This window comes from Sciurus vulgaris, assembly GCF_902686455.1.
Source record: "Sciurus vulgaris genome assembly, chromosome: 8".
NCBI classification, from domain to species: Eukaryota; Metazoa; Chordata; class Mammalia; order Rodentia; family Sciuridae; genus Sciurus; species Sciurus vulgaris.
The window spans coordinates 114670312-114691652 of record NC_136468.1 but is presented as its reverse complement, the minus strand read 5'-3'; the positions used below and the strand labels follow the sequence as shown (position 1 = coordinate 114691652).

General features: G+C 36.4%; 1 pseudogene across 1 annotated transcript; it reads right to left on the bottom strand.

Annotated features, from left to right (window-relative positions):
• Positions 1-10484: 10484 nt before the first annotated feature.
• LOC306667901 (non-POU domain-containing octamer-binding protein-like) lies at positions 10485-20894 on the bottom strand (annotated as a pseudogene). The gene has a single exon. The product of its transcript is annotated as a non-POU domain-containing octamer-binding protein-like (transcript).
• Positions 20895-21341: the final 447 nt, after the last annotated feature.

Genomic DNA, 21341 nt, shown 5'->3' with positions numbered 1-21341 from the left:
ATTGCTGAGACTGCTTTGAACTGGAGATCCTCCTGCCTCATCCTCCCTAGCCACTGGGATTACAGGCATCTGCCACTACACCCAGCTTTAAAATTATTTTCTAAATAACCAATAGCAAAACATAGTAATCCCCTTCTTATGGTAGCTCTGCCATTTCCACAGCCCCTGATGTTTAACACACAAATCCTTGACTACCTTTGTAAAATCTACATGAATAATAAAAAAAGACAAGAACACACATCAGGGAGGGAGACAATAATAGTACAGACAGTGGCAGAGCCTTGATCAGGGAAAGAAAAGAAAGACTAGTTCCTATTTTAGTAGCTTTGGAGCTGGTGGAGGGCATTGCCTTACTCTGAAATATGTTCTTTTGGCTGTGTGTTAGAAAGGTTATGAATATAGGGAAGATACTTAATTCAGTCTGAGTATAAGAGGCACTATTGCAATTTTGTGCTTTAAACTGACACCTCTATCAGAAAGCTACCCAAAATGAGCTGAGTTCTACCACTCATGACTTTCTACTCTGTAAAAAGTTTCTGGGTGGATTTCCCCACTCTGGATATTTTTCAGGGTTTATTGTGCCTATAACCTTTCCGTGAACACTAATCGAGCAATGTGTGTATCTTTCCCTTATAATTTTTATTTTTTGCCATGTTGGTGGGTTAAGCCCAGGGTTTTGCTCATGATATACAAGTGCTCCATAAATGCTACCTCAGCAGCCCTCCCCATGTAATTTTAGAGCTCCTCCTAGACCTTGTTTAATTTTTTTTTAAATCAGTTTTGCTTTTAGCACTTTTATTTTAGAAAACACTTAGAGAAATCTTCTGAAATATCTTGACTTCATATTTTAGAGTTCATTAATTCTGAATTGTAGTATATTAATAATTTAATGAAAATGCATTTGTGTTCTCCCAATCAAAAAAAAAAAAAAGCCTTACATGATTATTTACAAGGCCCTTAGAAAATAGTGAATTTTTAAATGAATAGTATTTATTTAGCTATTGTTTCACCAGTATAGATTGTATCCAGTGCTTTGTGATAATTTTACAAGGTTCTCAGTTAATCCTCATAATCACCTAATTAGTAATGTTGATATTATAGTCTTCAAAATATATTCACAGTTCACTATTCATCCCCACTACTGCCACCACCCTATCCCACCTAAATTTTACTTTTTTGTTATCTGCCCCACTAGAATGTAAGTTCTACAGAAGGCAGAAGTTTGTGTCTGATTTACTGCCATATCCCAAGTACCTAGCACAATGTCTGCATGAAGTAGCCTCTCATACTTGTTAAACAAATGAAACTGAAGCTTAATCACTCTTTGTAAGAACAGCATAGAGCAGATGATTATTTAGACTTCTAGCTTACACAAATGCACAAAACAAATCCTCAGTGTCTCTGGCCATTGTAATCTAGTAGTATTCACATACATACACACCCTGCATCATGGTCTTGATTTGCATACTCAGATTTTCATCTATAAAGACTAGCAGTTTTGGACTTTTCATTTGCTATAACTTCCACCTCCTTCCCTTTGACCTAAAACTTTCCCTTCATTGATGGCATTGTAATTATAGATTTTTTCAGATGAGATTATGATTATGATATCAATACTATGCATAGGATTTTTTTCCTCTGCTTTAGGTAACACATGATATCTGGGGGATGCCTGCAGTCTTACTCAGGTCTGGTTAATCTTCAAAGAAAGCATTTTATACTAAGAGAAGTTTCTGTAATTGGCTAGGGTAGTGATGAATAATATTTCCCTTTTCTAGAATGTCTTCAAGGCCTTGTGAAGAAAGAAAAAAAGAGAGACTGAAAGGCTTAGTTCTTTGAAGTTTTTCTGTTATTTTTTCTAAATGTAATAGGAATAAAAGACCCAACCCCACTCTATAGTAAGAAGAATGTAACACTGGTAGATGTAAAAGGGCTTTGATAGCTAAAGTTGTATAGACTGAAGAACACCTGTACACGTATGTGAAACAAAAACCATTCCCTTATATTGCATACTATGCATTCTTATATTCTCTATTTTATTCTATTTCATTTTTTCAAAAAGCTACGTACTTTAATAAGATAGAGCGGATAGATTGATTTATTTAGAAATAGTGTTGCCAACTGTCTCCTGCTTTTAGAGGCCTGAGGGATTAGATAATGAGCTTGATTACTGATGGGTTGCATGGACTGAAGACCAGAGAGCTCGCTGAATGTTCAGTATCTTGTAAGTCTATGTAGTGTCTTTGAATGACGGGTGGCCTAGAGGGAAAATCTTTGAAAACAACTGAGATATTTTTGGCAATCTATAGCAAGGGTCACTGTAGCAATTTATTTTTATTGTTTGAGTAAGAGAATGTGAATTCATGCCTTTTACATTCCATGCCTATAAACCTTTGCACCTCATACATGTATTTTTCCAAACTAATAAGAAGCATGATTTTAAAGGCAGGTGGTACAGAGTCTTATATATAACATCATCCTTCTGTCCTATACCTACTTACAGTCCCACTCACCAGAAGGATACTCTTTTACTTTAGTTTTTTCTTCTGGTAATTATCTTAATCTCAAATTCAAGTATTTCTAGATTCATTTATTCAAATGTATGATTTTTTTTCCTGTTATAATAAATGATATTTTTAACTCACATACTTCCTTCTACATTTTTCTAATTTAGTTAAACTATTCCCAATTTCTCTGTTTGCCACCCCACCTTTGTGACATTATTTACACCTGTATTGTCCTACCTACTATAGACAGTATCATTTGACTGCCCACCTTGCATATGAGAATAAACTGTTGACTTCTCTGTGACCTCTCGGCTCTTGCCATCTGAAGTTTTAATTATTCATCTTCAGGTCTGATAAATTTGTTCTTTGTCCTTTTTATTTTATTTTATTTATTTATTTATTTTTGGTGTGTGGGTTCTAAAAGCTACTAGATGGTATTTACATTACTATGGCAAAATATTTCTACTTTTCCCTGTTATGTACCATGATTACATTCCTTTTTCAATGAATTATATCTATTGTGTGTGTGTGGCTTTTTCCTTCATATTGTTCCCCTTTCTCACTGTTTCTCATGGAATATCAAATGTATGGAATTTTGCCTTTTCTGTATCCTCCCAAGCCTTTTGCCCTCCCATTCCAATTTAGACTCATTACCTACCTTCTTGACCTGATGTACACTTGTCATCCTCGAATCTTTCTTTAGATTACCTGGATTGGAAATTGTTCCTAGAGTCCAATGTTTTACTTTGTTGGTGGGCTCTTTTGTTTTGCTAAAGCATAACATCGAATCATTTCTTTGATAAAGAGTGTCAGAAGTCAAAATATCTTCAATACTTTGTTATGGTTTTGATATGTGGTATCTTCCAAAGTCTCATGTGAGACAATGTAAGAATGTTCAGAGGTGAAATGATTAGATTACGAATGATGTAACCTAATCAGTTGATTAATCCTTTTGAGTGCATTAACTGGGTGGTAACTGTAGACAGGTAGGGTTGGTTGGGGGAAGCAGGTCACTGGGAGCATGTCTTTGGAGTTTATTTTTGCCCCAGGCACCTGGTGGTGCTGTCTCTCATTCTCTCCCCCTCCCCCACTCTCCTTCTTCACTATCGTGAACTTACTTTCCTCTGCCATATCCTTCAACAAAGATATTCTGTTTTGCTATAAACTGAAATCATGAGCCAAAATAAATGTCTTTCTCTAAGTTGTTCTTTTGTCAGGTCTTTTGGTCTCAGCATGACTGACTGACTAAAAGATACTAGATTGATAATTCAACTGCAAATAAGAAAGTAAGTTCTAAATAATTTAAATATTTTTCCTCATAACTTTTAAGACATTGATAATCAGTTGCTTTTGCTAATACAGTCCTGATTAAAAAATCTGTTTTATGTTGGGTTCACACTGTTATTGGCTTTTGTCCTAGTTATAGCTTTTATGGTCTTTGGTAAATTTCACAAAGCATCACTTAGGTATGATTTATTTATTGTTCTGGGCATTACTGGGCTTTTAAAAACAGAGATTTGTCTTTTAACTCTAGGAATAATCTAACATACTTGACTCCACTTTCTTTGTCCTTTTTCTAGGATTATGGTTAATTGATGTTGAGCTCTCATTAATTTGGTGTACATTTTTTCACTTCTTGGCCTGGAATGTTACTTTTTCCTGGAAGAGTTTCATTTAACCTTTCAACCTTTTATTTATTATTTTACTTATTATTTTAATAACCATTTTTAATTCCAAGGAGCTCAATTTTTTGTTTTGATTTTTAATAGCATCGTGCTGTTTTATGGATGCAATATCATTTGAAGTCTCGAGAAGAGATTTTTTTTCTTTGCTTCTTAAAAAATAATTATTTTCTTGCTCTTTGCTTCTGAGTCATTTGGGGGATTCATATTTAAGAGTAAGCCATAAAAGAATCAAGTCTGCCCTTCAAGAGTTCTTGTATAGTAGGAGCCTGACTCTAAGCAAGTACAGAAGAAACTGAAATGATGTACCAAACTGTAGGTTTCTTAAAGGCTGATTCTGAGGTGAAAATGTATATATCAATCTTAAATTTGTAAACATAATAAGAAAGTTTATCTAAAAAACTTACGAAAATTATTTACCTTTGTTTTGATTATGTGGTTTCATGTTAATCTTATTTGTTCAAGAACTTTCTCAAATTCATATAGTTAGCATATTATCTACATATTAGCATAAATACATTGTCACTGCCTCTCCTGATTAGGGGCATAGTAAATTTGATTATCATATGATTTGGTATTTGGTAAATTTGGTTATTATAAATATAAACAGGTATTGAAAAAGTACATTGTATTGTACATACAATAAGTTCCTTTTTTCTTCTAAGTATTTAATGCAAAAGAAAGAAAGAAAGAATAAGCCATAAAAATATGATTGAGAGTTCTTTGGGGACAGTCATTTACCTGTTCTTGACTTATTCCTTATCCTTTCCCTGCTGAGTTCTATGTCATAGGAACTGATGCCTGCAATCTACATTTCCAGACTCTTAGAATGTGGTTTCAGGTATAGAGAGGTCCTGGCAGAGGAGAGAACTGAGAGTATTCTCCTGCTCAGTGAGCATTTCCAACAGTGGTATGACTCCTCTTTGTCTTAGGCCCCTGGCTCTGCTTCTATTGGGTAGCCATGACACGTAGCCTTGTTGAACTCTATCTTCTCCCATCATTCCTCCAGAGCTGGGGGTGCTAAGGTTTCTTGAGTTTATTGATGGGGATTTTCTCATCATTCCCTTTCTGCCTTTTTAACTTTTCAACACCTTTGAAACCAACTCTCAGTAATAACATTTTCTGTCTGATGCAGCATGAATTCTTTTTTCTTGGTTGAACCCTTTGGCCCATCTTTGGAGTTTTGTAGATCAACAAAATTTAATTCAGAGTGATTGGCAAGATGCTAACCATTATGGTTGGGATCCTCTAGATGACAGGATGAGACAAAATTTTCTGGGGCCAGTCAATGTTTTTGAGCAAAATGCTTCAATTTCATTTTGCCTAGGGTATAAACAATGTGACTGCCAGTGTACTCTGCTTACAGTGAGGGATGGAAATAGGACCTTGTATATTTTCAGCATAATGTTTTTTAATCCAAGGTATTAAACTGATTTTTGTTTTATATTAGCCCAGTATTTATTTTTATTTATAGGATGTCCATGTTAGGTTAATAAACTTGCTGAAATTAGTTAGAACTTTATTTTGTAAAAATCACAGTAGAAGCAGTGAAGAGGGTATATTATTGAGAGTAATACTGAAAGCAAGGATTTTGCAGTCTAAGGTCCTAAGAGATAGGAAATGATCCTGAATTAAGGTTGCTAGTAGAGCGCTGGTGTGGCTCATGGTAGAGCACTTGCCTGGCATGTGAGAGGCACTGGGTTCCATCTTCAGCACCACATAAAAAATAAATAAAGGTATCCATCTTCAACTAAAAAGATATTTTGAAAGAATAATAAAAATGATAGCTAGTAGAAGAAAGGGAGAAATTATGAATATGGATCACAGAGAGGTTAGAATTAGAAGACGGTAGAGTATAAAGGGAGACAGTCACATAAATCAGCATCACCACTTAGCTGTATTTTCTTGGATAAATCATATAGTTTATGCCTCAATTCCCATATCTGTAAAAATGGAGGATCGTAAAAGTTATGTATAAAGTACTTGGAAGACTTTCAGACATATTAATAACTAACATCAGTAGGAAAAGCAAGATAGCATAGGACTTTGGAGTTAGATAGATTAAAACTCTGGCTCTGGCTATTAGCAGCCACTGGGACATAAGCAAGTTTGTGGTTGCTTCCTTATCTGTAAAATGAGAGCATGCATGTCATATAAGGGTGTTGTAAATCTTTAATGGACTATCAAGAAGTTCCTTTCACAGTGGGTAGAAGAAAGTAATTGTCTAATAAATGTTTATTCTTATTTTTGAATTGATGTATTCAAATTATATACAACATGACTATATTCAAATTATATACATGACTGAACAGTTTAGTAAATGATAAAACAAATACTTAAGTATTCTCTACCTTAAATCCTATTTAAGAAATCCCACTGTGTTCCCCAATTCTATTTCCCTCTTTTTCTTATACATAACCATTCTAAGTTTTCTCTTTTTTTGTCTTCAGGTGTTGTATAATATGTATGTGTGCATGATCAACAAACTGTTTAGCTCCTCTGTTCTTAAAGTTCATATAATTGGAACACTGTTGCTTGTATTCTCTGATTTGCCTTCTCATTCAATATTTTGATATTCATATATGTTGACACATAACCGTAGTCTTGTAGCACATTTATTATTTTTTCTTTTTTGTATTTTTTTAGTTGCTGATGAACCTGTTTTTATTTATTTATATTCGGTGCTGAGAATCGAGCTCAGTACCTCACATATGCTAGGCAAGTGCTCTACCACTGAGCCACAACCCCAGCCCACTACATTTATTGTTAACTGCTGTTCAACATTTCCATTGTAAAATTATTTCAGGACTTGAGTAAAACAGCAGGATCAAGTGTGTGTCCTTATTCAAACTTGATATTGCCTGTCATTTTTCTGAGGTATGAGCTAACCTTCTTGCAAGAGACTCTTCTGTTGTTCATTCTGCTGGTATTATTTTGTACCTGTCTTCTTTTGTTTGTGGCAGGTATTTATTGCATGGTATCTTTTAGTGAAGGAATTTTTAATTTAGTAATTTTATGATATCAGTATTTTTACTTAACATTTGTACCATTTGTGTCTGCTTGTTATAATTAATAATGTCAGATTTACACAGAATGACTAAGTCTCTTCTTCACAGATCAGTGCTTTCTGAATGTTCCCAAATAGAAAATTCACCTGGGCATTTGTCAAAAATATGAATCCTATGGTCCCCACCTTATGTCTACCAAATTAGAGATGTTGGGCCTGGGATTCTGTACTTTTTAAAAAAATTATTCTTACATGATAATTCTTAACATCAGGTGGAACTAAGAAAACTTACCCAACTCACATAACTCCTCTTTCCAGCAGAGGCCTAGAACTCAGACGTGCAGGTCACTAGCTTCATGTATCCTTATATTTGTAGTAGATAAAATGTATGACTAGGTAGTTACTCTAATATAACTACTCAGTAACATGGACAGCCACAACCAGCCAAGAATGCTCTGAAGGTAATTATGACTACACAATTTATTCCACGAAATTTATTAAATACCCAGATCAAGCAAATATGCCAAGCAGGGTAGTGGTCAGTAAAAGAAAAGTCTTTGAATTTTTTTTTCTTTTTAAAGCATTATCTACTCAAAACCTTTACTGTCTATATGAGGAATTAATTTCAACTGATAGTATGTCGTCTCCTGCTAACTTAAAAAAATAACATCTATTTTACTTTGTATTTAAATTTCAAATATTAACTGGTTATCAGAATATTTTCCCTTTGTGAATAATTACATACGGAATCAAGGGGGAACCTGTCACAAATACAGTTGTTAAAACAGAGAAGACTGAAATTCTTAATAATAAAAAGAGTATATAGATACAGAATTGAATCTTCTGAGTGAGGGAATGAAGAAAAAAAGAGGTAAACCGGGGAAGAAATAAAAGGAGGTAAGGTTTGGGTGAAGGATAATAGACTATGGAATCCAGTGGGTTAAAGATTGATTGAAATTGGAGTATAAGGAGGATGAACTAGGAAGACAGGATTTGATTTTTGAACAGTAGTATGGTTGAATTCAAATTATAGAGGAGTTACAGTTTGACAGTGAATAACAGTGGAAGAACCATGGGAACGAATAGCTAATATAGATTGAAAGTCAACAGTTTTGGAGGTAAGGGAGTCAGGAAACTGGGAAGCCAATGTATTGAAAAAGATTATTTTTTGCACTTTAAAAACCACCAAGAATTATGCAAGACAAGAAGCCAAGTCTTTCAGTGGTGAGGTAAGAGGCAGGAATGACTGGAGATGAATATTGTTCATTGGTGAATATTGTTAGGAAGGATATAAGTCTGCATTGACAGGGCTACAAGTTAAACAGTGTTGAAACAGTTTAACAGTGAAAGAAATGTTCTGTAATAAGACTGAAATATTTGGGATTATCTATGGCTGACTCGATTCTGAACATTTAAGGAATAGTGAAAACTGGAATAAAAAAAAATCCTCATGGGGATTAGAGAGCAGTTAATGAGGGATGATCAGGAAGTCTTGGTCTTCTGAAACTAGAGATAAAAAGCACAATGATTTTGCCCTTATTTTTTCTTACTTTCTTGAGAGTAGTGGCAAGGCAATGAAAATTAGAGGTAGAGAATCCTCAGTGGACTTGCAAAGAGTATGCAGAATTCTGAGACCCTCTCCCTTCTTACTAGTGGTGCTACAGAGCAGGGTTTCTCAAACTTGAGTACTGGCTGCAGATTCTAATGCAGGAAGTGTAGAATTGGGTCTTGATGTTTTGCATTTCTCCAGAATTTGTGTAGACAGGTAACACTGGTGCTACTTTGAGGAACACGGATAGTAGGTGGAAAATAAGTCTTATCAAGATTCCATTGACTCCTACAGTGGAGACATTGTTCGTGTATAAAACCTTTATGTACATATGTTTTTATCTGGTGAGGGTGAGAAAGGTTTCATTGAAAAACTTGTATTGAAGATAAACTTTAAAAATGCATTGAGTTTCAAAAGGCAGATGCTGGATGTAACCTGGATCTCCTCAGACGATTCATAAATATTTTGTTCCAAAGGATTTCCTGGATTTGGCACATTGCTTCAAGTTAATTTTCATCTAATAAGTCAGAGGCAACACATTGCCTGTAAAAGAAGGGCTATCTCCAGAGAATGATGGAGAAGTTTCCAGGGGAGGGGGGGCAAATTCAACTCAGGAGTAGCTGTTTCTTGGCATACATGACAAAAGAATTTCATTAAGAGACAGACAAAGACATAGCCTTTATTTAGGAGGTATATACACATTCATGGGAGAATGCAGGCTGTCTTTAATGAGAAACTCCTTTGGGTTGGGGGTCCAATATTTATGAAAGGGCTATAGTTAGGGGCTGTGCTGGAGGTGGAGCCAGGGTAGAGTCACATAAGTTCATGCCAGTTTTCCCTGTGCTTGCCTATTTCCCTTGTTTTACAAGGGCATGTCCAGTGGAATGTTGCTTAAGATTTACAACTGTCCTCTGCATCTCAGTGGCTCAAGGGCATTTCCTTTAAGACTTGGTGTCTGTCTCTCTCACTCTCTCTCTCTGTTTATCCTAAATTCCTGTCAGGCGTGGAGTGAATAAAAAGAACTATATGCAAAGTCAAGGTTCAAAGCAAAGATAATTTGTTTTTTCGGGGGGAGCTACTGTGGAATTAACCCAAGGGCAATGTACCACTCAGTTGCATCCCCCTGTACTACCCAACCTCCCTTTTGTAAATTTTGAGAAAGTATCACACTAAGTCACTTAGGGCCTAACTAAATTGCTGGGGCTGGCCTTGAATTTATGATCCTCCCAAGCCTCTGGGATTACACAGATGTGCACCACCATGTCTGGCTCAATGGTAATCTTGAGGAAAGGCAGGCTTAGGATATATGCCTTGAGAAGGAGCATAGGAATAGAGGAGAAGCAGGAGACCCCCATTGTGAGTCAATTACACTTGGGTTGGGGAAGGAAAGATTGGATCCTAGAGGAATTAGGATGGGTATAGGAGAGGAGGTGGTCTGGACTGGTAAGAAGTTGGGGAGTGGAAGGAGAATTCCAGCACTTCTTGGACCATGACAGGAGACCACCAAGGGAGAGCTTGGACAATATGCGTAGAACATTTTATTGTAGGGAATGAATTGTAGGGAATAGTATAAATTGGTCTGGAAGAAAAGCTACCTGGCTGTTCCTCCTTTGGGTTGTGCCCTTTCCATTGCAGTCTCCCAGTATACTGACTGAGCATTACTCAGTAGGTACTTGCCTCTTTGTGCTCTAACACTTTGCTGATATCCATATTACCGGCTTTATGGATTTATGGATATCCATATTACCGGCTTTATGGATTTTCACACCTTTGCAAAGAAGTATAACACCCATAAGCATTCCCAGAACATTAACCTTGGTGCTGAAGGGGTGGTAGGGATGTGGATTATGGTGCACAGGTATGTGGGTGGGATTAGACAACTGTCGAACTGATCCTCATGAACATATCAAAAAGAGATAATTTTAGAGTGTGAATTCTGCAATAGCAGAGATCTTGTTTCCACTGATATGCCCAAGAACACTAGTGTCTAATCCACAAATGCTCAAATATTGGTGAATGGATACTATATTCTCTTAAAACTCCTTTATTTTGCACTACTAAAAAAATACCTCAAAGAATTTCTAACCAGTCTGTTGTAATTGAGGGCCACCCTGTAAGAGTGGATGAGAAGGAACAAGATCTTGCATTAGTCTTACTCCTCAAATCATACACATAGATAGGCATGGTGTAAGGAAAATGTTAAGTAACTGCAAACATGGCAAAAGAAGGACTCCTTATAATGAAATAAACATTATTTCAGCCAAAAATTTCCTTTTGATCTAGTAACAATAGCCAAAAAGATTCTAATAGTCTAGGAGCTAAGTGAAACATAGTAATACAAGCGGAGACAGATTGAAGACCATAGTACTTTGTGATGCTTATGGATTTTAAGAAAAAAACGAGTATCCAAGAAGGGACTCATGGGACTAATTGGCTCCTAATTAAGAACGGAGTCTGGTAGCTTTTGCTGAATGGGTCACACGTATCCTGTTCCTGGAAGAATCACAAAACTGAATTTGGTGACTCCTGACTGGGCATGTACCTGTTTCAACTACTGAGATAAACAGCCTCTGGAGGGTGGAATTCTGCCTCCATAATCTGACCAATGAGCTGTGACCTGCTGTCAACCAATCAGGACTGAGCACTTCCTTCACTCTTCCATTCCTCATTTGCATAGCAGATCCAGTGGGTACCTGGGCAGGAATTTTATATAAGCCAACCTCTATTTTTGTTCCCTCAGAATACCCTTCCCTTTTGTACCTGACAGCGATGTCTCTCCAGTTTGCAACAATTTTTTAAAAATAAGGCCTCCATTTATATTAATTTATTTCCTAGTGAATTTTTTTATAACGTTTAAAGTTTAAAGAGGCACTAAGTACTTAAAAGGGGAAATATTTGATAATTTTTCCCACAGAGGGTGGATCTAGGCTGGTAGCCACAAAGTTTTGCAGAGAGGGCCTTTTTTTTTTTTTTTTTTTTAAAGGCTTAAAATGTATTTTAATAAGTTGATGCTGCATTATTTTTCCATTTCTCAGAAAAACTCCAAATTTAAGGTATAAGGAAAAAATCAAACATGGTACACCAATAAAAAAATGCACAGCATAACTACCTAAGATAGACAAGGTTAAGAGCTACTGTCAGACCATCCCGCATACAGCAGCCCTGTTCCCAAGATTGTACTAGGCCTATCAAGAAAAGCTGTGAATAGCAACATCATAGACACAAAAGGGTCATTCTTGGGTTGTCTTTACCCAAGAAAAAGATGGAGGCAAGTTAACACATGATTTTTTTTAAAGCTATACTAAAATGAAAAGTTCTGAGAGAAAATGTCTTCCTTAGGACATGAAGGGATAATATATGGGATATAACAGAACTGTATATACATATGTTGTCTGTGACCTTTGAATTTGCCTGAATTCTCACCTGGGAGCGAATGGAGCAATGGGGCTAAGGTCATTGGGGTAAGTTTTGTTGTTGTGGTGTATATGGCAGTGTCTCTGGGTTCCAGGGGTATAAGGACAAGAAAGCAAATAAAACATGATGGGGGGTGGGGGGAGAATGAAATGATCAAGATGAATGGGGCTCTAACTGGATCCATTTTGCTATGGGTCCCCCAGCCCTCAGCAACCATATTTGAGACTTCAGGAATGCACCACACAGAATCAATTAACCAATATGCGACACAGAACTGATTTGCAAATGAGGAATGGAAGAGTGAAGGAAGTGCTCAGTCTTGATTGCTTGACATACCATCCCTCCCTTGCCCTCTGCCTCCAGCATACTCCCTAGAGTAGTACAGGCAGGGAAGACCTAACTAGTGGGAAGAATCCCTAACACTTGGCCAGGGTAGAATTCTGGCTAGTCCAAAAAGGGTTCTTCTTTTAAGGGTTTTGGGAAAGTTGACACTGTGACTTTATTAGTATCGGCAACGTTTGTTTGGAGCAAATTCAGCTCCAGGAGCTGCACAGTTGAATGCAGGAGGGGTTCCACCAATTGCCTCAATTCCTTCTATTGTGGCAGCTTGACCAAAGCCTTCAGTTGTTGGTGGGGTCAGCCCCAAAGTTCCATCTGGCATCATAGTGGCAGGTCCTGGAGGAGCTGGGGTACCAGCTGGCACAGGAGCAGGGGGCATGGCGCCTCTATTATTTATGCCCGTAGCACCTCCCACAGCCATCTGGCCCATCCTTATCTCTTGCTCTCTTGCATCAGGGAAGGTCCCCTTGAATCCTTCCTGCTGTCCCTGCATGATCTCTTCTTGTTGCCACTGCATTTCTTCCTCACGGCACCTATGCTCCTCTTCCTGCCTGAGCTCCAGTTGCTTTCTTTTTTGTACCTCTTGGTTGTGCAGCTCTTCCATTCTTCGAAGTTCTTCTTGGGGCCTCATCAAATCCTGTGTCATTAGCATGACTTGTTGCTCATGATGAGCAGCCTCCATCTCCATTTCCAGCTTCTCAGGAGCCTTCTTGATGTTGTGGTCCACCTGGTCCCGCAGCTGTTTCTCCATCTCAATGAGTGCCTTCCAACGCACAGCATACTCATACTCAAAGGAACCAGGCTTTCTGGGTGGCTGCTCTCACTCCTTGTGAAATTGCTAGTTCTTTATAACCAGCTTCTCTGGAAGCCCTTCTTCATTATCTAACTGGTCCGTCGGTTCCACAGTCACAGGCCAAGGAAATGTGGTTAGCAGGAAAGACCCTTCACTGCATGTGTGCAGAGCTTTCCGAGCAGCTGGCTTCTCTGAGAACTCAACAATGCCTTTTCCTGAGGGTCTTCCTCGCTCATCCACAATGACTATGGCCTTCTCCACCTGGCCAAACACAGAAAAAGCTTCTTCCAGCAGTTCGTTAGACACATGCTGAGGAAGGTTTTGAAACGTAAGACACTATGGCAGGCAAAGCGCACATGCTGCTGTTTTCCATGGAGTGGTATATTGTCCAGCTCTACTTTGGCAATTTCCGCCAGGGTTCGTGTTTCCAAGCGGATAAATCCAAAGCCTTTATCCTTATGAGTGAAAACTTCGCCTGCCTTCCTGTATTTCTCAGTTTCCTCATTTCCTCCTCAGTGATGTCAGGAGGGAGATTACCCACAAAAAGCGGGCTATGTTGGGTGAAGGTCTTCTCTCCTGGTTTCCTAAAATTCTTCAGGTCAATAGTCAAGTCTTCATTTTGGCTGCTAGCCTGTTGCCCATATTGGTGGTGGTGGTTGTTGTTGCTGCTGATGGTGCTGCTGGTGGTGATGCTGATGATGTTTCCTTGGAGTATGGTTCTGTTTCTCCAAATTAAAGGTTTTATTGCTGTGCATTTTTGCACTCCTCTACACAGAGTAACAGTGGTGACACTGCACGTCCTATACAATCCTGAGAAAAGAATGCGCCACCGCTGGAAATGAGACGACAGAGCTGGGTGCCTCCCAAGGGGAACAAAGTGGTGTTCTCGACTGGTTATCTGACCTGCCAATCCGCAGAGAGGGTCTTGAGAACCTCATTAGGGCCTGGGCATTCTCTGAACCTTGAATGTGGGTGAATCTCAATTGTTAGGCATCAGGCATTCTGCAAAGCCTTTAGCTTTCTTTTGCTTTAGTCTTTTTGCTGTGTGGTACAATCTCCCTTTCCTCTTCTCTTTCTTTCTCCTAGCTGGTTTTCTGGTCTCAGTTGAAAGGTCACTTCTCTCAGGGGCACTTTCTTGACCAACAAACTAAATTGTGGTCTTTACTGGGTACTACCCTAGAACTCTGTGTTTATATATTTTTGGGGGTGCCAGGGATTGCACTCAGGGGCACTTGACCACTAAGCCACATCCCCAGCCCTATTTTGTATTTTATTTAGAGACATGGTCTTCCTGAGTTGCTTAGTGCCTTGCTCTTGCTGTAACTGACTTTGGATTCGTGATCCTCCTGCTCAGCCTCCTGAGCTCTGGAATTATAGGCATGCACCACCTCCCTGGCTCCACATTCTTACAATAGATAGTAAAGTAGGACAGAAGAGGCTGGACACCTGAGGAATTTTCAGGAAGCAGATTTATTGACTGCAGGGTTCAAAGAGGGCTACCATCCAAAATTATATGAACAAAGATTTTGGAAACTCTTTGAACTTTATACCCAGTGGGAGGAGGGGTTTGGAGATGTACATGACAAGTGCTCTCTGTTCCATCCTCTAGACCAGCCACAGGTTTCACAATTTTTTTTAAACCAAGAAAATAGAGTAATATCTTTTTGTACAACAAGCTTGCAGACTAATTCTATTATACTTTTGTGTGCAACCTTGGCATTTACAAGAAAAAGGAAGCTTCAAACCACAAGACATCCTCTGATCTGACAAGAAGAGAAGCTTAATTATGACAAGGGTCTTTGGGGTGGGAGTCTCTGGCCTGCTTCAAGAAGCACACAACCCTCTAAACTATTCCCCCATCATCCCCTTCCAGAACTCAGAAGATGGAAGGTGGCGTAGGTATTTTCCTTGTTCCTATTACCATGACTTGACTCCTCTCCCCAGCTTTATTCTAATCCTGCAAAATATTACCTACATTTGTCATCTTCTGATAACAGATTTTGTGTCTATTTTCTGAAAAAAAATTTTTTGAACTAATTTTAATCCTTTTATGACTCTGAATACCAAGCTAAAATACACTTTGAGTTTCTATTGAGTAAACATCCTTAAATCAAAGCCTAATGATTGTTGGAGAAAAACCCTTTCCCTACCACACATTAAGGGCATTTAGATTAGGTTCTTGATTTATATCATACATGTTTTGGAAAGCCAGACTACTACTCTGAGCATGAAGAGAGACTCTTAGTGCAGGAGAAGACTCTGGATGTTTTATAAGGGTCTTTGGCTATTGGTGACATTTGTCCATGAAAGATAGGATCTCGAATCTCAGAATCTTAAATTTTATGGTGTCTTACACTATTTTGTATTTGGAGCATATACAGTTATATGATAGAAACTGTTCATCTGTGGTCTTACTAGAAAATACACGCATCCCCATATTTTCAGATCATAGGTCAAGTCTAGGTTTATTAAGACCAGATTGTCATTTGAGGAAATCATGGTTTCAGCGCTCAGTATTCCTCAGCTTCCTGGAATTGTGCAAAGTCAGTTTCCTACCATTAGTGCTACACAGTTGACATTGTCTTTATGTAGAAGCCCTTCTTCTATCATTGTTGCTATAAACTGATTTTTGGTTTCTTTCAAAGTTCTCATTCTAGCAAGAGAGAAATCCACATTCCCTCTTCTAATCTGTTTGTCATGAACACATCTTTTGTTAATTCAATCTCTTTCCCCACCCCACTGTTAGTTCTTAATCCTGTCTCATAGTATTTCCCGTGTCTTTTTATTGCATGAAATATATACTGTGATTCTAAGATTTTCATATAGGATGTGAAATTATGATGAATGAAAAATTAGTAAAAAGTACTATAGTCTTCATGTCATTATGCTTATATCAGGGAACAGGAATTACTGTTTTGGTTCACACTTAGAACACTCAAAATTTTCTTGTTTAAAATTCATATTTGCTTTTTAATGAATGCAGTTTTATTATAAGGAAAATAAATTTGTATGATCCTTTGTTATTCTGTTCTTTCACTGCTATGCATATATAACATTCAAACTACCATAAAAGTATCAATATTCTGTTGAACCAACAGTAAAATTTTCTATATTAAAAGTTTCTATTGCTTAAGAGCCATCTGAATTTCACTTATGCAATGTCTTGTCAAGATACTACAGTACTTTTACATTTATCTTAAACTCATTTAAAATCTATATTTGAAGTTTCACTTTTTAATCTGAGTGTATACAGATGTAGATGTTTATTACAGAATTGAATTTATTTGCTATCTAATCACTTAGTGTGAATTTCACTTGATATAAAGGAAATAGAGCATCAATAGATTCTTTTATCAAATAGAATACAATTATCTAAGTGATGATTTAATAGAAGAATAATGTCAGAATTACTGTGCCAAAAGAGCTATTTTAAGACCAAACGACAGTTTTATGTAGAAAGAACATACAGAAGGCAGAGATTCATTATCCTGTGCTTAGTAGTAAGCAGTACACCTCTTTTCTTTTATTTCATGCTTAAGCAATCATAAACATAAGTGATATTGATGATAAATATACTTTATACAAAATCAAATAAAGAATGTTAAGTTTATAGAAAAATAATGTGTTTTAGAAACTTTGCTGAAACACAGCACTTACTAATAATAAAGCTAGAGAAAAGACACAGTTTATGGTCAGCTCCTCCCAACTTGTTCTCTTTTATAAAACCTGACACATCTTTTGGAAAATTCTGTTGAAATGCATGGAAATGATTTTATCGCTCAAATCTGGACATTCATAAAAGAAAAGTTATTGTGCTATAATATGAATTGTGTTATTTTATACTTGTAATAAAATAGGTTAACAATTTAGAAATTGTTTCATTTTCTCTACAACTTACTATGAGAATTTATGAAATGTCAAAAGCATGGAAAGTTACAGTCTTCATGGTAATTATTGCTGAAGCCTTTATTTGGCATCAGTTCTGGAGTGGTATCATTTGTTTCATTTTAAAATGTCAGATTTAAAGACCCATGAGTAAGGAACTGAATTCATTTGAATGTGAAAAGAAAGCCTTTGGTGAATTTCCTCAGCCAGAAAGCTATAGGTTATTTTCTCTTACTTAAGAAATTCCATTGTATAAAACCAAGATGTGTAACACATTTACAAAACTTAACTCAAATTCAGCACATCTTTTCAAAAGTAGTTGACAAAGTTATAAAGATTAGCTGTACACCTTTTAAACCACAGAGAAACCAGTGTCCAAATATCAATGCATGTGTTTAGGAACACATTTTTAAAACATCAAAATTTCTTAAGTTTTGTAAATTATAGTCTACTTGAGGCAATTATTCTTTAATTTCTCTTAAAAATTCTGCTGTAATTTTAACTGTCAGGGTTTATTTAGAGGCACATCTAGTTACTTACTGGTCATTAGCCACGTGTCTCAATTATTTATTGTTTGGTAATAAATCTGGTGACCTGACTATAACAATTTATTATTTCTTATAGTTTCATGGGTTAGCTGAGGCTCAGTTGAGTGGTTTTCCTGATGATCTTTTTAAAAATATTTCAATTTTTAAATTATATTTGTCCTAATTAGTTGTACAAGACATTTATACATTTATACATTTTGAATGCATTTATACATTTTGATAGGTCATACATAAATAGAGTATAATCTTTCATTTTTGATTATACATATTATAGGATCACATTGGTCATGGAGTCATACATGTACATAAGGTAATAATGTCTACGATCATTCCTTCCCCCATACCACTTCCCCTCCCTTCACTCTCCTCTACTTAAAATAAAGTAACTCTATTCTTCCCTACTGATGATCTTGTTTGTAGTCTTTGATATAAAAGAACTCAGCTGGAGTTAGACTGGAACTGGGATATTCAAGGTGACTTTTCATAATTTAATGCTCTAGTTTGAATTTTCTAATATCCAAATGACTGAGCTCAAAGAGAAGAAAGTTGGAGTTATAATTCACTTAAGGCACAGGTTTGGAAGTCTCAGAACATAACTTTCACTATTTTCTGTTGTAAAAGTCAAGTTGAGGACCAGCCCAGATTCAAGGAAGGGGAAATAAATTCCATATGATATGAGAGACATGCTTGTACAGGAAGAGAATAAACAAACAAACAAACAAAAACCCCACTAGTGGCCGCTTTCTTTAGATGCTATCTTCAATACTCTAGTAATATTTATTTGTCAGTTACAAAACATCTATTGAACCCTGGGATGGAAGGTGGAGATAGAGTTGAGAAAAGACATATTTCTTATCCTTGTGATAGTTATAATGTTATAGAGAAGACAAACAAGTGCCTAACGTTTGAATTTCTGGCAACATGGTAAATAAAATAATAGATAAATATGAAAATACAAAATAAATTATGATAAAAGTTTTGAATTCATAGTCAGAAAATTTCAAGTGACATAAAAAGAATATTCACCTAAAATGTATTAATTATGCAGAATGATGCTTTGGTGGCTTATGAAGAAATTGTTAGGGATATACATTTGAACTGCTAGAGGCTGATTCTTGAATATGCACATGGACAAACAAAGTAGAAAGTGGAAACTGAGATTACTGCATCTTTCATGTAATGGATCTAAAATTTCTAGGAAATTTACCTATATAAAAATTTCAGTGAAGCACTGAAACTCTAAGCCTGATCAATTGATGGGCATAGAGGCAATAAATCATGAAGCAGGTGAAAGAAAGTTGAAAATTAACAACTTTGTAAATTATAGTCAACTAGAGGCAAACCTATTTATATCTGTAAAACTGGTCATAATCTGCAAGGAAGATGCATAATTATGAGTCACCACGCCCAGAAAAACCTCAAACATATGGTTTCCTAAGTATTTATAGTTGTCCTAATCAAGATGTAATTTTACAATTAAGGAATTAATTTTTACAATGATTGATGTTATTTAGAGACTAGTTGATATTATGCTTTTATCATATCCTCAAGGAATCAGATCTAGAAATAATACCAACAATCAAATTCTCATATAGAAAGGGAAGAATTTTTTAAACTTCATTCACACCACCACATATTAGTCATGATGCTAGTCCAGCCATTCACTGTCCCTCAGCCACAAGAGAGCAATGTTGACTCCAAAAGAGATTATAGATAGAAAACTAAAATTCACTGAATCTAAGACTACTATTGACAGTGAAATTCAACATATGTAACCTTAAACTGCAGCTCTAAACATGAACTAAAATGTAGACCCTATGTGACCCACAGTGAAGCATGAGTGAACCCAGTCCTACCTGTGAACCCTCTCTAATGCTCCCCAAAATACTGACTCATAGGAGTATAAAGACAGTGATGGTATTGTGTTAAGTCATTATGAGTTGGGAACATTTTATTTTTACAGACAACTGACACAGCACAGTTGTGATTGCATGACCAGAAATGGCTGATTTTAGTAGATAAAGGAAATTAACATATTAATAAGTAATTTCCTTTTATTCATTTGGAAATCCTTCCAATTCTTACCTACATTTTCAGTTTGAATCTAAATAATATGCCCTCTGAATACCTTATCTTTTCTCCTATTTTCTTATCAGTGGTAATGGTGGTTATGGGGGCAATCTCATATTCTTCATTTTATTATTTTGATACATAGAAAGGTTTGTTGGTTATAGTGTCCCAGTTCATCTCAATTATTGAATCTTTTTCCCTACTATTCCTAACCCTTTTTACAAATAGAAATATAACATGTATGCAGCAAAGTGCACACTTCCTGAACATGCAGCTCAATTAATTTTCACATGGGCTTTGATCCATAAAAGCACTACCCAGATCAAGACATAGAACTTTTTCAGCATAATATCTGCTTTTCTTATGAATTCTCAATAGAGTGTGCCTGTATTTGGAGCTGTACATTATCCCCATATAACTGTTGTGTGTTTGTCTGTATGGGTTAGTGTGGTTGTGGGTGAATTCTTTGTGATCATTCTTGAATATAAAGTAAGTGATACAATTTGGTAAGTGACCATAAAGTCAACCCTATGTCTGGAGCTATGTAGGGAACCTTCTTACACTAATTAAATAATAGATTTGGGAGATTATGGGCATGCACACCACACATAATACCATAAACATCAGAAAACCATAGTAGACAGAGGGTGAGTGGAAATCTATCTAGGAGTTGCTGGAGAATATACCTTTTCCTGTTATAACTTCAAACCCGTAAGTGTAATAAAAATCAGTATTTGGATGGAGGCCCGAATTACATGGCATAATTCTGGCAATATTGTTAAAACAATGTCAGGGGCAGAAATGAAATGACTAGTTTATGATTTTGGAAACAGAATACTATATAACCAACCTAACATTGTTAGGTTGTATAATGTTTATCAAACATATCCCTAATGTAAGTTGCAGTACCTTAGATTACTTATATATACTTTATTGATCACATTGTATTATTAAAACTCCATATTTATAGCTATTTTTAAAGAATCTTTCATAATTCTTTTTCACTTTGAATGCAGTTGCATACATCTTTAGACAAAATTGCTCATATTTATGTATGTTTCCATATTACCCTGAATTGCTCTGGCATTATTGTGGATAGAAGATTGATTTTTAGATCTTATTAACTATTATTGTTTATTAGATATAGTTTCATCTTCTGTACTCTGGTTGTTAAATATCTGCCCTTATCTTATTTCATATGATTTACTTCTTGCTCTCTGTGCACCAGCAGTATTTAATTAGTATTTCATATGTTAAAGGACTTTCCTCCCTACAACTCAGGACTCTCACTTGATAACAGGTCTCTTAGCCAATGAAGTTCCACCTTTTTATTATGTGCTTTCTACTCTGAAGGAACAAGGAACTTGAATAAATCTTAACTCCTAAATACAGTGCCCTTTGAATTATCCTGAAGGTCTTTCATACTGTTAAGTGCTGCTGCTGGTGAGGTAGTGATGGTGGTATAGTTTGTATATGACACAAAGGAGGCCAGTCTAAGGCATCCATGACTCAGTGCTTTGGCAGTGAACAGTACCAGCCTGGGGGTG